Source organism: Achroia grisella, unplaced genomic scaffold (genome assembly GCF_030625045.1).
Source record: "Achroia grisella isolate CSIRO2021 unplaced genomic scaffold, CSIRO_AGI_Agris_v1 utg853, whole genome shotgun sequence".
NCBI lineage: Eukaryota > Metazoa > Arthropoda > Insecta > Lepidoptera > Pyralidae > Achroia > Achroia grisella.
The window spans coordinates 1,634,906-1,656,932 of NW_026713043.1; the positions used below are offsets into that span (position 1 = coordinate 1,634,906).

Consider the following 22,027-nt stretch of genomic DNA (forward strand, 5'->3'; position numbering starts at 1 on the left):
TTATCTACATTTCTGTCATCCAGTATTCATGTATTCGTGTGATAATAGTTTTGTTTTTATAAATCTCTAGCTGTTACTCGCGATTTAGTCTACGTGCTATTAAAATAGAGTTCATTTTGCAAGTTTTAGTAGTGAACTCTAATGTTTGGCAATAGGTGTGTTCATGCACGATATTTTCTTTTTATGTCAGACATAGACACTTACATATGTACATAATGTCAAAAAAATGTATTAAAAAAAAAGAATGTCAGTTGAATTTCTTGCCATTTCTTCTCAATTGAATTTGTATACTGAATTGGATAGTAGGTAAAAAATTTGATGTTCATAAGAGGCTGAAATCAAATCAAACTAAATCAAAAATGATTTATTAATGTAGGATACATTAATAAATCATTTTTGATTTAGTTTGTAGTAATAAACATAGCCTGAGTTACTTAGCAATATTGCTAAGTAACTAAGTAACTAACAAGTAGCATTCTAATGGTGAAAGAAGAAATTCATCAAGTAATTCTTAAGTTTATTTGTTACAATCTTTGGGAGGATTGTTATTAATGTGGGCTGTTGATCCCATTGGTAGCAAAGTACCATGTCAGGTTGACCATTACGCGGAAACCATCTTGATAAATTCCTTTTGAATTTGTCACTGACCGAATTGACCTAACCTCGTGTTTATGTTATCATCCTCCACTGGTGCCCCGCCAGCATAAACCGTTAGTGCAGGCGAATGCATCATTCCACATTCATATTTATAAAAAAATATATGTACACAATAAAAATATATCCTTCCTTTTTATAACATTAGAGTAGAAAATAGAAAAATCTAATGTGTCCTCAGTATAATATAGTTTAGACTATGTAATTCTAAACGACAATTTCCAAATCTAAACATGGTATGGCTTTTCTGTGTGTATGTTGTGAAAATGTTAAAGACCATGTTAGCACACTGTCATTATCAAGGTAGAGTAGTTATGTGGGTTGTTTTGCATATTGTAGCCTCATGGGAGAAACGGACGCTGTTGGTTAACGTAGCGTGTAATTTTTTTTTAATAAAATAAATAAATAACCCTTGACAATTTACACAGCTCCATCTAGTACGCATATATCACGGGGAGTGTTCTGAGGAATTGTTCGGATTAATACCAGCTGCTGAGTTTCATCATCGTACCATCCGCCAGAAACTGAAATACCATTCACCCAGATGATCAATCTGCATGAATGGCGGTCTTCCACAGTGCGGTTTTCTAGAAACTTTTTGCCACGCACAACCACATTGTGGAATCATCTTCCAGCAATGGTATTTCCGAACCGATACGATATTGAAACCTTCAAGAAAAGAGCTTATTCCTTGTTAAAAGGCCGACAACGTGCAATTCCCCTGGTGTTGCGGGTGCTCATGGGCGGCGATAATCACTAACCATCAGGTGAGCCGCATGCTCGTTTGTCCCCTGTGTTATAAAAAAAAAATAGTCCAACGGTAAGCAGAGCTTGTATTATAGTTAATAGACAACTCATATAAATACTTAGATTTTTTATGTAAATACATACATAATATACATAGAAAACACCCAGAGCGATACAAGCAATCATACTCTTGAATACAAATGTTTGTACCGTGCTAAGAATCGAACCGCTAGACTACCGAGGTCGTCAAAATATTGCCATAATAATGGGTAATATAATATATTATTTATGTACTTATACTATTATATTTATGTATTTGGACAAATTTTAGCATCTACTTACTTGCGCGTGCATAAAAGTAATGATTTAGCGCACAGTAATTAATTTACATGTAAATATTGATTGATGTTATGGAATAAAAATTTAAAAAAAATTGTGCAATTGGACAAGTTTAGAAACAAAATCAGAATCAGAAATTAGAAAAAATATCAAACATTATGATTTTTTTTTATGTAATTAGAATGTCATACAAGTTGACACCATCTGATGGTAAGCGGTAACCCATCTGATGGTAAGCGGTAACCGCCTATATACATGAACAGTACCATATACATCACGTTATCATGTAACGTCCGTGATGCCACTCCTGAGTCAATAGTCCAGAGTTAGACGAAAAAGTTGACGGCAAAGGAACAAAGTTCATACGGTCTTATGGCTGCTGACGGATACGACTTTAGTCTCAGGGTACCAGGCAGTCAAACCTTGGTGTGATGGATCGGATAAATAGATAATATGGATGAAGATTACGAGGTTCCGGGACAGCAGGTACATAGTATGAGTGGATTTATAGATGAATGACACTTTCAAATTAACATCTACTAATTGTATTCAATTAAGAAATAAAATATTTTAGTGAATAAATATTGAATCTATCTAATCATAATTTTATATTCAAATTCAAAATATCTTTATTCATGTAGGTCTATTACAGACTCTTATGATATGTCAAATCTACCGTCAGTTCGGAATTATTTCGGGATGAGTAGAACTGACAAGAAACTCAGCTCGTATTCTTTTCAGATAAATGTTACAATAATACAGATTAATTTTTAAATTCAAACTTGGGAGAATAGAGTGACCACTAGCATTTGCTATTGCAAACGCAAATAGTACAATAATATATAATATATTATTTTTAAATATAAAAAGTTTAATGAAAGAGGTTTCACTCGGCACATGCTGCCGTAATTTCAATTTTCACTTGAACAGCATAGGGAATTAATAAGCAAAGGAAACCGTAATATTGTTGAAATGAATCATTCGTTCCTTCGTTCATTCTTTCATTCATTCAAAAGGTAAACAAACAAACTCACTTTCACAACAAGGACTAAAATTTCTCTCTTTTGAATACGGATCGCAAAAGCAATGATTTTCTATTCACATGTATTAAGCGACAGACTAAAATTCGTGTTTTTTATGTTAATTATTTAATTAGTCATGCAAATTATGTGTGGGGCCAGAAATCTGTTCGAGTTTTGTTACTAATCGTATCTATATACTATATTTAAATTAAATTAGCACTTATAGAACGTTTTGCATTGATATTATCTGTGACTACCAGTTTTTAGGAGTCTGTGGTTATTTTTTAACATATGATATCGAAATGGTGTTCTTTGCTCTAATAGTTTATATCCTATTGCTTGTATTGTGCCATGTCAGGTTGACCTCCACGTGGTTTCCCCTGGAAAGTGTCGTGGGCTAACTGACCTGAACTCATGCCCATCTTATCCTCTTCCACTGGTGCCCCGCCAGCGTAAATCGTCAGCGCAGGCGGGTGCATCATTCCATATCGCCCGTAAAATTACCACCCCTACCCTAGGACTCTGTGGTTATGACTAGTCACTAAACTCAGCTGAATAATTTTGTTAGTCTGGTAATATGTCCTAAAACATAGTATGAACATTACCGCTTAAAAATTTCTCAAAAATAATATAATTATGTTAATACATTTATTTTAATATATACTAATTTCATTTTGGAATGTTGTTTATTTAAAGAACAAGTGTTTCTTCTATTTGGTTCTGGAATGAACTAATTTAAACTAAATACGAGTAACCGATTTTTTTAATGATACATGAAACTTTTAGATATCTTTAAATTGGTATTTATTTAATCGTAAATATGTAACATTAGTAACTTAATTACGTATCTGTCAGACTGAAATAGCAGCCAGGAAACTTTGAAAATAGCGTATAATTAGAAAATTTTTAGAGGTCCTACTTACTTAAAAAAAAAATACAAAAAGTAATTTAAACATAATCAGTTAAATCAGTGTACTTTCTAGTTACTATTCAAATAAAAATATAAAATATTCGCATCTTAAAATAACTACTGAACCCTTTCAAGGAGATTACAACACGTTCTCGCCGATTCTCTTATAAAATGGTGAACATTAACCATTCTAAAAATAACATTTAATATCTTTAACTCACCTTTCTGATTACGCCATTTCTTTTTTTTTATATCTAATCTCAAAATGTTTAATGACTAGTTTATTTTATAACTAGATACTCGGCCCGGCTTCGCCCGGGTGTACATGTATTATATAATTATATATATATATAAAAACCTTCCTATTGAATCACTCTAGCTATTAAAAGAACCGCTTCAAAATCTGTTGCGTAGTTTTAAAGATTTAAACATACTTAGGGACGGACATACAGCGACAGCGACTTTGTTTTATACTATACTAGCTACTCGCCCCGGCTTTGCCCGGGTGTACATGTATTATACATATAAACATATAAACCATCCTCTTAAATCACTCTATACATTAAAAAAACCGCTTCAAAATTCGTTGTGTTGTTTTAAAGATTTAAGCATACTTAGGGACGGACATACAGCGACAGCGACTTTGCTTTACACTATGTAACGTAATAATATCATTTCGGTAATTGTTGGTATAGAAATAAATAAAAATCAATCGCTGTATGTTTGAAAGAACGCCTAAGTTTATTGGCTGTTATTTTACTGTTTATAATTACGTAAGTAAATTAATATACTAAATATTATAAACGTTTATTTTGTTTGTCTGTTACACTTTCACATCTTAACTACTCATATTACCATAATAATTTTTTGCATACAAATTTCAATTTCAAAACGAATTACATACATGAGAAAAGAAGAATTCACAGGTTACAAAATTCAGATCAAGATGTCATGCCTATTGAGTGGTATCCTCTAGTTCCCATTTCGACCAGCTAATATATTGAACTACTGTACCTGCAACCAAAATTCGTTTAAATCGGTTCGGTAGTTTTGGTGTTAAAGCGAGACAGACAGACAGACAGAGTTACTTTAGCATTTATAATATTAGCACACATAGAATAATATTAGTAAAGATAAATAAATAACTCTGGACAATTAACACAGCGCCATCCAGTCACATGGTAAGCAGAACTTGTGTTATGGGTGCTAGATAACTGGTAATACTTAGATACTTTTTTTTGTAAATACAAATATAACATACATAGAAAACACCCAGACCGATACAAACAATCATACTCACAAATACAAATGTTTGTGCCGCGCGAGGAATCGAACCCGCGACCATCAGAAGTGAGGCGGTGTGCTAAACCGCTAGACCATCGAGGCCGTCGCCGTTTACCCACTTAAAAGCACTGGAACATTAATAAAGCGGAACCCAGAGCTGCTAATGATGATTGCACTGTTTCTTTGATTTCTCATGGCCATCATCTGGATTTGAACGTGTGTAATTATGCATGGTTAACTAGAATAACGGTGATAGTTACGTTTTAAAAAATAAATAAATGTGGGTACATCACCTTTCCTTTATTTCTTGCTTGATAGCCTCGTTTTTTGTGTGGTTTCTTTTCCACGACAATATTATAAATTCGTTTTAATGGTTATGTGAAAATATTTATTCTTATCTGTGGAATACGTCTGTTTTATTCCTATGCAAAATATCATAAACACTTTAAAAGCGAGATTTTGTGAGTATAGATGCTTCCATCCATTTATCACTCTTATATATTTATTTTATAATAATAATTATATGTTTTTGACGATCTCGGTGGTCTAGCGGTCTAGCACCGCTTTACGACCGATGCTCGCAGGTTCGATTCCTCGCACGGTATAAACATTTGTATTCATGAGTATGATTGTTTGTATCGGTCTGGGTGTTTTCTATGTATAATATGTATGTATTCACAAAAATAATCTATGTATATGTATCAATTATCTAGTACCCATAACGCAATCTTGGGTCTAGATGGCGCTGTGAGAATTGTCCTGAGATTATTATTATTATTATTATATAAAAATGTGAAATATTAATAATTTCAATTCAATGTTGTCATAAGTAATAAAAATAATCAGTACTTTATTTATGTATTGTACTTTCTTTAGTAGGTACTTTTGATTATATCATAAAACATAATTACCGTGTATCCATAATGCTGTATTGTAAGCGACGACGGCCACCACTTATAATCGATCGATTGTAAGGATTTCTTTTTTGTAATTTCTTCTCTTAAATTCGGAAGTTGTATTAACTATCTTACAAATATATTTGACTTGTGCCCGTAGTGGTGTGCTCGACGACGGCCACCACTTACAATCGATCGATTGTAAGGATTTCTTTTTTGTAATTTCTTTTCTTAAATTCGGAAGTTGTATTAACTATCTTACAAACATATTTGACTTGTGCCCGTAGTGGTGTGCTCGACGACGGCCACCAGTTACAATCGATCGATTGTAAGTAGTTGGCAGCTTGTTTGCCATTTCAATTGCATAAAAAAATGATTTATTTACACGTGTTTTTCTTACTATCTCTCTCCAATAGCCACATTCTCGTAAATAAGCTGTAACATAAACCACGCAGTGTAACCGCCGCGCTTCATTACACACCAGCGCTGTTAAGTGAACACCTTAATTTATTTATTTGACACGGAATGTCTTTCCGTCGTTTCAGTCGACTTTCGATAGACTTTAAAAAGAATAAACATAATTTCATTTCAAACAATATTAACAACACTTGATGTAAATTATTAAAAAAATCAAAATTCGAAATATCTTTAATCATGTAGGTCTATTACAGACTCTTATGATATCACTATATGTTAACTATATAAGAGATTCTAAGTTGTCTGTAAGAAAATGCTTATTCTCTAGATAAGAGCCTTTTGTTATTACTTTTCTAATTACTGTTTTCTTCTGTTTCTTTCTTCTGTGTACACAATAAAGATTGTATTTACCTATTAACTTTCTTTTTTATTTTTATATTACTAGGTGACTCAGCGTCCTGAATAGTAGTATAAGTATTAAAAAAAACTAAACAATTAATGAATCGACTGTTACGCGGTACGAAGTTCGTCGGGTCAGCTACTATAAGATAAAAATAACAAAGTTCTTGAAGGCATACAGTTAAAAATTACCTTCCGTGCTAGTCGAATAACTGTGTTACGGAAAGGTAAGAATCTCGCGCTATTGAATACTGCTCATTTTAAAATGACATATCAATCAGTCGTTCTTAATTTGATGACCTCGTTTGTCTAGCGGTTTCGCATGCCACCTTACTTCCGATGGTCGCGGGTTCGATGTAAACATTTGTTTTCAATAAGTATGATGATTTGAGTGTTATCTATGTATAGTATGTATGTATTTCCAAAATAAACGTTTTCAAATTTATATCAGTTGTTTAGTACCCATAACACAAACTGCGTTGATTGTCCAGGACTATTATTATTATGAAGTACCCTATTATCGTGTGAAAAATCTTCATAACGTTCCCCCGCCAGAGAGATAACGAAGGGGGTGTGTTCATCCCTTCCACTAAAAACCACATGGTGTACCAACGAGCGCCATTGCGAAGTCGTGTAGTCACGTTAGAATTCTATCACGACTCCGGCGGCATTAGCCCGCCCTATAGATAGTGTAGGCTAGGCCCCATCTTGATGTTAGGGCGACCTATTTCTCCCTACTTAATTGGAGCTAACTGACCTAACTTTGCACGCTGTCAACCTAACACAGTCTAGTCGGTAGAAAGGATTGCTAGTAATGTGGACTGTGGACACTATTACTAGCAATGTACCATATCAGGTTGACCTACACGCGGTTTCCCCTGAAAACCATCCTGATAAAATCCTGGCGAATTAGACGCGAAAGGCTAACTGGCCTGACCTCATCCTTATTATCCTCCACTGGTGCCACGCCAGCATAAAACGTTAGCGCAGGCGTGTGCTCCATATCCTTATCATCCCTTAAAAACGCAGTCTACTCCCAAACTCTAGAACATTCTACGGTATTATGAAGTACGTAGTAAAAATACATTATATACTGTATTTACTGTATTAATTTTGACGCCGCTTTACAACCGATGGTCGCGGGTCATTATTTATTAGATGATTGTTTGTAATTAGTAAATATGTATTTACAAAAAAAAATCTATGTATATGTATCGGGATACTCAACAAAAATAAAACGTATTAAGATACTCAACAAAAATAAAACGTATTAAGATTCCGTGATTTACTAATTATACTTAAAAATACATTAATATAAACTCTAGAACGTTCTACGGTATTATGAAGTACGTAATAAAAATACTTATGTATATTAATATTGATGAGTACTAACAATAGACATCCGACTCCGATATTCCGATTCAGACATATGTATATCAGCTGTTGCTTCTTGTATTTTCTTCCGTCAATAGTGACAGTTTACGACTAACTGTGCGCTGTAATCGGGTTTGGTACAAGTTACGCGAGGAAGCGTACACGAGACAACTTTTGGATTAATTTTCAATAACTACTTAATATCTGCAATATTTTACTATAATTTATAATAATAATAACTCATGATAATTCACTCAGCTAGTCCCAAGGTAAGCAGAGCTTGTGTTTTGGTTACTAGAAAACTGTTATAAATACTTAAATATTTTATCATTGTAAATGCATACACAATATAGATAAAACACATCCAGGTAACAATAATTATGCTCATGAATACAAATGTTTGTACTGTGCGAGGAATCGAACCCGCGACCAATCCGTATACACCACTGAGACCGTCAAATAAATAAAAATGAAGTGTTTGTTTGTAATTAAAAAAAGCTTGCTTATTAAAAACATATGAAATTATATAAGGTGCTTACATAAAAATTTTAGTTCTAAATTGTTTTGTCTGTCTATTTGTTCAATCTTGTTTGTGATAATTTCTGAAACGGCTGAATGACAATTTTTACGGGATTTTTATTCATAGACAGCTAATATTATAACGAGTAAGACGGGCTAGTTTTATTTTTTAATAGAATATTTAATATGGACAGAGCTAGAAATTCATATAACAATAAAAATTATTTCTATAGGTTTCTAAAGTAGTCGTCTTAAGAAGAAAATTGGGATATGTATGCTTTTTTTTATACTACGTATGTGGCAAACAAATATACGGACCTTCTGATGGTAAATGGTTACTGTATGGAAGATTGAAACACCAGGGGAGTCACGTGCGTTGCCCTTAAGAAACCTTAATATACCGTTCTTGAAAAACCCCATGCTGTAGTCTCTTGAGAAAACTTCGTAATAAAAATTTTTGCTTGTAAGAATATACGTATAGCCTTAAATATAAAATTCTCGTGTCACAATATAAATAAGTTACCATACTCCTCCGAAACGGTTTGACCGATTTTCATGAAATTTTATATGCATATTCAGTAGGTCTGAGAATCGGCTACTATCTATTTTTCATACCTCTAAGTGATAGGTGTTATCCATTGTTGCAACACTTCTTTTTTTACATTTTTTTCATTAAAAAATACACACAATTTCATACCTCTAAGTCATTTAAGTGATAAGGGTAGTCATTGTAGTAAAAAATGTTTTTTAATGTTTGTGGCACTAAAAAATACACATAATACACAAATTTTCACCCCTCTATCATAAACCCCTATTTTTTAATAGCGATTTTAATTTACATGTCAAAACATAGTTTGCGGTGTCAGCTAGTACAACTATATATATAATTTAATAAAAGATTCTCATCTCTTACAATTGTTACTATGTTCTAACGTTGGAAAGTTAAATGCATAATCGGTGCGCAAGCGCATCCGTATGGTAAGCGGGAAATTACGTTAGGCGTGTACCATTTGTTATGCTCATTAGTTGTAACGGCCTATAACTTTGTATTATAATTTCTTGTCTCAAAATATCATGTTTATAAAGTCTGACTCTAGATAGACTTTATAAAAAAACTTCGCTTAAAAATGATCAACTTATCATAATATATAGGTATAAAAAGTTTGCTAAAAATATATTATGTTAACTTATATTAACTTTGTATTATAATTTCTTGTCTTAAAATATATGACATGTATTTTATAAAGTCTAAAACTAGTTAGATTTATAAAAAAAACTTCGGTTAAAAATTATCAGCACATCAGTTACAGATATAAAAAAATTTGCTTAAAAACGATCAGAATATCTTGAGCTCGGTAGAGTTATAAAATATAACGCAAATAAAAAGCTTGAGAGAAATATACAAACGTACTAATTCACACACCGTAATTTCAAGATAACCAGAGCTTATGTTATGGGTACTAGACAACTCATATAAATACATAGAAACATTACAAATGATCATACTGATGAATAGAAATGTTTCCACCTTGTGAAAAATAGAACCTGCGACGAGGTAATGAATTTTCTTTCATATTTTAAGAGACAGTATCTTAGATACGTATTGCCATGTTTTCTTGCATCTTTTAAATGTCATACTAAGTTTAAAACGTGATTTACATTCTATGTTACCTCAGTTATAATGTCGATAGTTCATATTCGTGGTTCATATATACCTACAAACTATGTATGGATATAATCCATACATATAAATAAAATTGAAATATCAAATTTTATTATAAAATGCATAGGAAGATGGGCTATCTGATCTGACCTCATGCTCATCTTATCATCCTCTGCACCATTCCATGGAAAAAAATATTGCAATAGTCAATTTTCCTTAATTTCTTGATACAATAATCACGTTTTAATAATCTGCATAATGACGGCCTTGGATAGTGGTTTGGACACCGCTTTAATTCAGATAGTCGGGGGTTCGATCTTACCGAAGATGTACATTTGTATTCATAAGAATGATTGCTCATCTTATATCTATGTATTTATATCAGTTGTCTAATACCCAGAACACAAGGTGCAGATTCGGCAGTAAAATTACAATATACGAGGCATGACGTCTTAGTCCTATAGAATGGTGACACATGCGTGGTGCGTTGGTGTCACATGATAACGTGATGTAATGCTATTTTTTTATGTATTAATTTCTGGCTACAACTGGCCCATATTATAAATATTATATTATAGACTATAGATATAGATATAGGTATAGGTATAGATATAGATATAGATATAGATATAGATATAGATATAGATATAGATATAGATATAGATATAGATATAGATATAGATATAGATATAGATATAGATATAGATATAGATATAGATATAGATATAGATATAGGTATAGATATAGATATAGATATAGATATAGATATAGATATAGATATAAATATAAATCGTCTCTGTGGCATTGATGATGGCAATTTGCTACAGAAGCGCCGATACACCACTCCTTTGCGCCAGTAGTCCTCCTTCATGAAGGTGGAACCATTGATGGTGACCCGGGCCACAAATACTTTGAAACTCACGTTGTGGCGCTTCTCAAGCCGCAGCCACAATGTGAGGTTAATCTTCGTTATGTATATAAGAAACGGTTATCATTTACCATCAGATGGTGCGTTAGTTTGTTTTATTGTTGCCATTCCTTAAAAATATAAAAACATAAAATTTAAGTATCTAAATCAATTTTGTTGAAGCTAAGATATGATGTGACGTACATAAAAGTAGGTCAATTAAAAACTTATTCTTTGCAATCGTCGAATAAAGTTTAAATTCCGGTGTATTTGACATTAATCCAGCAAAAAACATTTTTCGTAATATTCATCGTGGGTAACGATCGAATGAACACTGTCCAAGGTTCGATTCTAATGACCATTACAGTAATGGATACATTTAAGCCTCAATTACATGAAATGACTAGGTTGAAATTAATAAATACTTTTATGTAATCGCGAAGTCGATTGAAAACAAATTAATTGTGGGTAGCTATATCTAATAATATAAAACGAGAAATTTATGTCTGTTCGTATAGTTATTTATAGAATGTTATGACCTAGTGGTTTACTGCCCCGACCTCAAAGGTCACTAGTTCAAATCTGACCAAAATAAAACGGATATATACAGATTCTTCGATGATGAAAACACATGTTTATTAATAAATACATAAAATTTTTATTTATGTAATAATAATAATAATAATAACCCTGGACAGTTCGCATAGCGCCATCTAGTTGCAAATTAAGTAAAGATTGTGTTATGGGTACTAAAAACAGATACAAAAATTTATATTTTTTGTGAATATATACGATACGAATATACACATATATAAATATATACACGGAATAATAAATGCTAAAGAAAAGGTCTCTTTTATCTTATACAAACCCTCGCATCTTCGTCTGCATCACACTTAACATTTATCATTATATTTCGTCCAATTTATATAATATCTTTTTAAATTATAGCATATATGTTATTCTGGTATATAAGCTATATTATTGTTAAGTTTCATCGAAAGTCTATTATAGGATAGATGAATTTATAGATGATAGCAATATATAGCAAGTATAAGTTTATTTGCGGACAACGTTATAATTTATTTTTCATACTGCTTTCTTAATATATGATAGCGTAGCGGCTTTTGTATTGATTGCCGCATGCATCCCCATGTAAAATGCGAATACTGTAACTACCATGTAGTAATTTTTATAGCTGTGACGTGGTCGAGTGGAATGAGTAGTCATGCTCACTAAAATGTCCAGACATGTGGCGGCGTGGTGTCATCACCCTAAAATATGGTCGAGCGCAGTGATTTATCATTCGTGAACGAGTGCTGCTTGTAGGGACTGGTCTGCTTTATATACGACTGATTTAATCTTATTGTGTTTTTATATTTGAGCCTAAATATAGTGCTGGTTGGTAGTTTGTATTCACACGTTTCGACTTATAAAATGTATACAAGGATTGTTTAAAAGAGCAACACACAAGTTTCTTGCTTATTCTTCTTGTGATGAGACAGCTTTCCGAATAATAGATTTAAAAAAATGTTGTCTATTCAAAAGTGTAAATTAAGTTTATTTGAATAAATGATTAGAAAATCATAGAATATAGTATAGAATAGAATAGAAATTCTATATTCTATTCATATACATATACATACATCCAACTATCCATAACAAATTTTCGCGTTTATAATAAAGGTAGAGATGTGCTAACTTGTAATAAACATGACTCGAGTTAGCTCGAGTTAATTCGAGTTGACTCGAGTTATCTGGAATAAAAAGTTTTTTTTTTTTTTGAAAGCTTGAAACCTTTGAAAGCTTTACCTTGAAAGCTTCACCGAACCTTAGGAGGCGAGTAGAAATGGCACTTTAAAGCCGCGGAAGGACTTATGGAACGCATAATCATTTTATTTATAACATACTCGGACGAATATGTAAAAAAAAATGGATAACAACCTCAAATCAATATTGAAATATTTGTAACGAGTGAAAATTGTATTGTATGAAATTATCGGAAAATTTCATGTCATTATCAGTTCGATAACAGAATTATGCTCTCACTTGATTCATTCATTTACCAGTTGAATTCTTCCAACTCGAGTTGGCAGAATTCAACTCGAATTATTAACTCGAGTTGACACATCTCTAATATTACTAACATTCATTAAATCAAACTGTATAAATGTATTATTTTATAATTAACAGTTATTGAATTAGTTATTAATGATTGTTAATACTCATAGTACTAACATCGCCCATACTGCCATGGTGCGCTCATCAATCCTACTGCGGCTGCGCGCCGTCCGTATATTTTGAATCTGTGGCGCATTGCATTTGCGCGGGAAATTATCTACAATTTAACTTCTTCTACAGACATTCTTCAACTATTGTACTTCTGATCATTAATTTTTGTATACTGTTCTTCATTACTATATATAGCTGTAAATTACTATTATTATAATAAACTACTTATATACAACCAAAACTGGCATATAAATAAAGCCCCTAATCATACCGCTAACAATGATCATATTTATTATTTTATAATTAAAAAATATTATATTAATTAATAATGATAATAATATTTAGCAGTTTATTTATTTGTCTCAATTATTTACAAAGCACTCTGACCCTGTTCTCCGCCATGTTTACAGAAATTTAAATAAAGTATATTTGAATTTCAAATGGCATTCGAACTCAACGGTTGTTGACATTTTGACAGCAGACCCTACTGAGACCAGTTGTTACTATAATGATGACGTCAAAACTGAATGTTCTAGAACATTTTTAAAATTGGAATGCCACGTTTAATATTATACTGCACTAACTTAGTAACTGTAAATTTTAAGAAATCGACTTTAAATATTTAATGCAGAAGTCGATTTTCCAGAATATGTATTTGTTAGTTAAGGCATTCTACTTATGAGATTGGAATATAAATTAAATCTATGTAACAATTTGAATTGTTGAAATGTTATATATATATATACTAGCTGCCCCGGCAAACGTTTTTTGCCATATAAATTAATAACGCTATAAAAAATAGGGGTTGCTGATAGACAGGTGAAAATTTAGGGTTGTATATATTTTTTAATGTCACACAATATTTTTTTTTTTAAATTGTCGAAAAATGAAAAAAAAAATTGGGATGAGCCACCCTTAACACTTAGGGGTATAAAAATTAGCTATAAACCTATTCTCAGACCTACTAAATATACATATAAAATTTCATCAAAATCGGTCAAGCCGACTACAAAAACTTCAAAATCTATACATATAATGGGTTTATAAAAGAACAATTATTCAGAGTTTCCAGCCAAAGATATTTGTATGAATCTCTGATTTTTTTTTTAATTGTTTGTTTGTTTAGTTATTTGTAACAATTAAAAGGCATTTAAATGTTACATAATTTATATATCTTTAATATTAATATTGTATTATTATATGTATATATATATCCACCATTTTAATTTTAAGGTGAAGACTAGCTTCAACAAATACAAAATATAACAAAATAAATCAGTCATAGCTATCAGATCAGACCAGTCCCTTCAATAAAAAAGATGTCATTGGAAAAAAAAAACTTTTGTAATCGACATAAAGTTTAACATCGATTGTTCGTAAACTAGGAACAGTGGATGTTAAACGAAATAATTAGTCACACTAACAGTACACACCGTACATACTAAACGACTTCCTTATACACGTAAATCCACTACGTTCAGTCAGCAATGAAAGTTGCCTTGTGGGTAATGAAACTCTCATTAAAATTTCGTTAAGTAATAGACATACAGACAGACACGATTATGCCATCAGTACTGTTTGTTTTATTTTCCGACAATCACCTCAGTTGACTGGACCACAGTTATTTCACTGAACAAATAAATATTACGTCTTAATTATATAACTGTTTGGTTTACCGATACTCGAATCGTAGTGCGTAGTGCTTAGCGGTTTCTATGTTGATTGTCGCATGCCTAATCCATGTCAATGTAAATCTATTTAAAACAACATTTATTCAAAAGAGCAACACATAAGTTTCTTGTGATGAGTGGTAGATTCAAAAGTGCTTATTTAAGTGCACTTTTGAATAGTGACATTTTTTTTATTTTAGTTTATTTGAATAAAGATTATTTCTATTTCTATTTCTAATAAATACTCTCTCTAGTATTGACTAAAATTATAAAAACACTATATCCATCATGAGCAGGATCCACACTGGACACTGCAAGCTGAATAAGCACATGGCGAAATGAGGTGTTACCTTAACATCAATCTGCAGATTTTGCCAAGCAGAAGAGGAAACGCTACTACACATCCTATGTGGTTGTAGCCCACTCATGCATAAACGCAATCTCCTTTGGAAAGTATACACTCTATCCTGAGGAGATAAAAACCATCGCTCCTAAGAATATCCTTCAATTCTTGTCCCTGACGGGTCTAGGTAGCGAATTATGAATAAGAGCGAGCACAATAGATCTATACAGGTCGCAGTGTTGCAGTTCTTAGCATTGGACAATAGCCCAAACTTGATTAAATTATTTCATTTTGACAGAAAAGCAAAAAAAAAAAACAATAACATATGATGGTGGTCACAATATTCTCACTAATTAAATTTATGAATCTGTATTTTTGTAATAGATATTTTATTTTACCGAACAACTAGTTAATTTTTAAATTATTAACTGAGTCTTAACACTAATAATTTTATGGCAAATAAAGGTATTTACCTCTCTCGATGTTTCGACTAGGTTGCACTAGCCGTGATCACGACTGGCTGGAGCAATAGCGATGTCATTGTAGATAGGTGACAGCAGTTTTTTCATCTTCCGTCAGTAGATTATTCAACGAAAGTTCGCGACACACAGCACTCACGGTATCCATTAACTTATCGACTGTTGATGTTACTGAACTTTGCTTAAATTTATTTATGACTGGATTCCACGCAGAAGATAATTTTAAGCCATCCTCTCTGTTGAAATTGGTATGTTTTTTAATTTCAATCGTCTCCCGGACCATTCGTGGATAATAATAGCGATCTATAGAGAGTACCTTAGGCGCATGTAGTTCAATCCAGTGATTTGTTCCAACTTCAGACGATAGGGGGCGAGTGCAGATGGCACTCTAAACCCGCGGATGGACTTATGGAGCGGCTGAAGGCCAACTCCCGCCTGACGGATACGACTTTAGTCTGAGGGCACTGCTAGGGGTCGAACCTCGGCTCAGGCTGTCGTAACATCGGTCCCCGTTGGAATTGGACGGGAGGTCGATAGGAGGGGATAAATCTTGCATGGCAAAGAGCTGTTAGCAGAATTAAGACGACACATCGCAACATTACAAATATCATTTTTTCTCAGCTATTACAAATCCTTCGAGGCTGATATTTAGATATTTGACTTTTCACTACTTTGACATTATAACTATTGTTCTTGTTACATGATTGATTAGAATAGAAAATCATTTATTCAAATAAACTTACATTGAAGCAGTTTTGAATAGTCATCACATTTTTTTTATCTATCACTCATTCGGAAAGCTGTCTCATCACAAGAAGAACCAGCAAGAAACTTGTGTGTTGCTCTTTTAAATAATTTTATTCTTACTTTACAATTTAAGTTTAAGTATGTAAATACAAACTACCAATTAGCACTAATTCAATTAAATATTCAAATAGAAAAAAATTTACTTATGTAGCAGAGAAAAAAATCTCAAAGATTGATCTTATAAAATATATTTTTAATTAGTATAAGAAAACGGGACTGATTTAAGACTCCAACTTTCCAATATACATTATACTAAGTACACACATAAATAGTGTAATTCAGATGTATATAATATCCAATAGTTTTTATTTTAAACAAGATAAACTGTTTTTCCGCACAAAATCTCTTGCTCACAAGTCGTTTTATATGTGAGACAGATTTACCCTCGCAGTACGTCCACTTTGTACAAAGTCAAACTCAGGCATAAATTAAGAAAGAATTTCTCATCATTCCCACGAGAGTGCGAGATTACAGATTGATACGCGAGAAACCGCGGGAATTAGCTAGTCGTATGGTAAAATAAAATATGTATTACTCTCATGCAATCCAGTTTATATAAATTACGTGTAACATAACCGTAAACTAAATATTAATTATGGCAACACAAATTGATTTAGCTTTTTATGATAGTTAAATCATGGAATTCTTATCCAATTAGACTTTTTACAGTCTATTCGTGCCTCTTTTTAATAATCAGTAATGTTCCAATCATTTCTGACTATAATTAATTGTTTTTTTTTTATTTCTTTACTAGTTATGCTCCTGTCTTTGTACGCTTGTATATTCTTAAAGAAATTGTAAATAACACTATTTGCTGAAAATTTGCAATTTGTTTTATCATGCAATCAGTTTTCCAGACTATAAGCAGATTTGTTAATTATATTATATCGTCTGAGGTGATTCTCCATTGAGAATCCAGCCTCAGATATTCCAGCTTATGTTGTTGAAGTCTGGTATTTTACGTCTCATAAGACGTGCCATATAATCAGGCAATGTCAGTTGAACAGCAAGTTTATTTGGATTGATTGGTCTGTCCACCTTGATTTTTTTTTTTGTAAAATTTGTAATAAATATTATTATTTTCATTATCAATACTATTATGATAATGAAACAACAATAATAATTACAGTCGCTGTCGCTGTCTGTCCGTCCCTATGTAAGCTTAAATCTTTAATACTACGCAACGGATTTTGATGTTTTTTTTTTAATAGGTACAGTGTTTCAAGAAGAAGGTTTATATGTATAATACATGTACACCCGGGCGAAGCCGGGGCGAGTAGCTAGTAATCAATAAAATTAAGTCCATTTACAGTCTATTCCTGCCAAATTTTTTTAATCATCAATAATGTTATGTTCCAATCATTTCTGAGTTATATCCTCGTCTTTGTGCGCTTGTACATTATTTTTAAACATTACATTTTAATTATTAAAAATTAAATCAAAAATTATGGATAAAAATATATATTATATTATTACAGCATTACATATTATTATTGTCATTATCAACGCCATCTATTGATGATAATAAACCACAATAAATTTGTCTTCCTAAACAAATATGTGAAGAACAGATTCTGTGAATATTTCATTCTAATTGTTACAAAATTTTTAGATAAAACGAAAACGATGAATCTCTATCACACAGATACATTTTAAGATTTTATTATTGTGTGAAGAAGACAAAGGTAATCAAAACGAGAGTTCTCATTAAGTAGTATTTTTTTAAATGGTACGGAACTGAAAATAGCTACTGACTTTAAAATCTGCCAATAATAGAATTAATATTTGGCCTTTTAATTATGTGTGTGATAGTTTTCAGGAATGGCAATGTATGTAAGGCCGTACAACTGTAATTTTGATTGTTAAACTTGCTTTGACTTGGCGTGGAGTCCTGGATCAAATGTTACTTAAGTTGGGTTCCCAAAATACATGTTATTATTTTTCTACTCTATTCATATCATATATCCCTTGACGACGTTTGCCACTTTTTATCAGATGAGCCGTTGCTTGTTATTCCAGTTACATAAAAAAGAAAAGAGAAAAAAAAACGAATAGGGCCTTTTGGCGGGAATAATCTATGACTAGTCAATTAGACGCAAGGATATGGACTTTCTATATAGAAGACATCGATTATTTTATCCTAATAATCCAGTAACAAAAATTCAACCTGACTGTGTTTTTTTATAAGATTTGTTGCCTGAATTTAACTGTTTTTTTAGAATATTAAAATCGATTACAATAAATGTATGTTTATTCAATCTTAATCGATTAATTTTTCACATCACTAGTGGACAGTGTGGTGTGATAGTCAATATTACAGCGATGAATACAACGCACAGTCTATATTGTCATTGCTGCCAACCAATTAACATTATAAACGGCTATTAGTGTACAAGTAAGTACGCAATTTGGATATGTACTAATACTAGTAGTAAATTAATTGTAGTTGTAAAATTATACGATATTATTGTACGAATAGTGTGGGATAAGATGAACTTTGTAAATGTTGGAGAAGGTGATAATCGTCAGTCATGACTTGAATATGTAATCTGTAAAAAATGAAGATACTAGCTAACGCGACTTCGGTGATGGCACTCAGGTTTTTTCGGACTACTCTAATGCTGTCTGCCGTAACTGGCCTTTACAGCTTCACCGGACGATACGTGAGTGCAGATGGCGCTCCAAACCAGCGGAAGGACTTATGGAGCGGCTGAAGGCCAACTCCAGACTGACAGATATGACTTTAGTTTGAGTGCACCACTAGGGGTTCGAAACTTGGCCCAGGCAGTCATAATTTCGATCCCCAATTGAACTGGATGGGGGATCGATCGGAGGGGTTCATAGGTACACCGTGTAGTTTATTAGTGGGTATGAATCCCACACACCCCTTTGGCAAAAGGACGGTTTTTAGGAGATTTTTCCACATGATAAAAAAAGTGCTTTGGATTTTTCACTTCATCCGAGCCCCGGCGATATATCACGCGTTGCAATATCGGATATTCTTATTTACGTTTTATTGTACAAAAGTTCGCTCGTAATAAATTGTTACCATATCTCACAGAGATTGCTATAAATTATTCAGGGTGAGCAGAGCAGATATACAGTATCTTTCTTAATTACATTATATTGGTTGATAATGGAATACAACTATTTGTATATTGACGGCGTCGGTGGTCTAGCGGTTTAGCACACCGATTTACTTCCGATGGTCAAGGGTTCGATTCCTCGCGCGGTAAACATTTGTGTTCATGAGTTGTTGATGATTGTTTGTGTCGGGCTGGGTGTTTTCTATGCATATTGTGTAAGTATTTAATAAAATAAAATCTGTGTATTTATATCAGTCGTCTAGTACACATAACACAAGCTCTGCTCAACTTGGGACTACATGGAGTTGTGTGAATTGTCCAGGGTCATTATTATTATTATTTATATATATCTTATTAATATTATAAACGCGAAAGTTTGTGAGTATGGATGTATGTTTGTTACCCTTTCACGCAAAACTACTGAACAGATTTTGCTGAAACTTTACATGAATAAGTCTGCTTATATAATACATCAGAATATATAAAGGCTATAAATTTCACGCGGGTAAAACTACGGGCCCAGCTAGTATTTTATATATCTTCCCTTTGACGGGGTGTAGACTTGTCTTTGCGGGTGAAAATTATTTATTTTAGCCGAGTTTAACATATAGCAATCCTTGAACTTTTTTATATGCAGACTGAGAATAGAATAGAAATAATCCTTCCAAATAAACTTACCATAACACAAGCTCTTCCTAACTTGGGACTAGATGGCGCTGCGTGAATTGTTTAGGTTTATTATTTATTATATGAATATACGCGGGGGATTGTTAGTAATGTAGGCTGATGACCCCATTGCTAGCAATGTATCATATCAGGTCAACCTCCACGCGGTTTCTCTTGGAAACAAACGTGATATGTTACTGGTGAATTTATCACCTCTCACAATTCGTGCTAATTGACCTGACCTCATGTTTATCTTATTAATTCTTCACTAGTGCTCCGCCAGCAGAAATCGTAAACGCAGGTTGGTGAACCATACCATTCTCATGCATTATTAAAAAATATATAAAAAAACCATTTTGATTTTGACTTCGAGACTATAATTGTAATGTACGTTACCTGTGTTGCATTAAAGGTGCAATGAAGCCAATGCATCACATTCCTTGCTCTCTCCAACACGAACACAACACAACATACAATTAAAACACAAAACACTTAAAACTGTTAGATCTATGTTATTACTAACACACTATAATTTTCATAAATCACAATGCTACAGATCGTACTCTATCGCGATTGAATTCGAATTCGTTGCACGACGGTTGCGTGCGAAACGCACGTTTACTTCGAAATGACCTGAAGCACTGACTGATAGCGAGTAGTGGATATGCGCGTGCGCAGCCGCGGGTGAGCATTCGAAAACGCACATACGGACCGAATAGTATTGATACTTGCAATATATAAACGAGTATAGACAACGCATCATTTTTTTTCTGACCACTCTAATGCTGTTGGCCGCAGCTGGCCTTTACAGCTTCACCAAACGAGGGGCCGAGTGCAGATGGCACTCTAAACCCGAAGGAATCTGGCTCCTAATAAAGATAGGTGACACTGCATGTTGTAAACTCACCCGGCCGGCCAGCGGTGGTTCTGGGCCAGACGGATAAGGTCTGCCTCGGTGCCACTGTTAGGCAAATTGTAACATCTCGGCTGGAGTTGTACAAAAGTGGAAATTAAATAAATATAATAATATTAAAGTAATTTAAAAAGGCACGGACGAATATGTCTGTGAAAATTGTATTAAAATTAAAAGAAAAAAAACCCCGAAGGAAAGAAAAGAAAGGTATTATGGTGCGGCTGAAGGCCAAGTCCTGCCTGACGGATACGACTTTAGTCTGAGGGCACCGCTAGAGGTTCGAAGCTCGGCTAAAGCCGTAATTTCAACCCCGTACTAATTGAAGGGGGGATTGACCGGAGGGGAAACGCATTAGAATTTATTTTCAATAGTACCTGCATATATTTTTGTAAACTTTTCTAATTTCCTAAACTCATCGATATAAAGGATTGTTTACTCTATTATAAAATACTTATATAAAGACCTAGTTCGATACAATGAAGGATCTGATAAAAAAAATTTAAAATAAAAATTGATTATAATAAAGAAAATAGATTAAATATTTCTTATATAAATATTCGTATGTTATGTTATAGAAGTCCACATACTGCTAAATAGTGGTATATACTATAAACAATTACAATAATTCAAATTTCCATTTTTTTATGGATAAATAGTTTGTGGTGCAGTTCTAAAGGTATATGATATATTATGTATATAA

The 22,027-nt window shown here is 32.8% G+C and overlaps 1 protein-coding gene across 1 annotated transcript in view; it reads right to left on the reverse strand.

Moving 5' to 3' along the window:
• Window positions 1-20,978, reverse strand: part of LOC131852541 (uncharacterized) — a 194,509-nt gene extending 173,531 nt beyond the window's left edge. Inside the window, exon 1 of the mRNA XM_059203219.1 lies at window positions 20,811-20,978. The gene's annotated coding sequence lies outside the window, so the exon portion shown is untranslated. The remainder of the gene's footprint in view (window positions 1-20,810) is intronic.
• Between the last annotated feature and the right edge of the window lie 1,049 nt (window positions 20,979-22,027).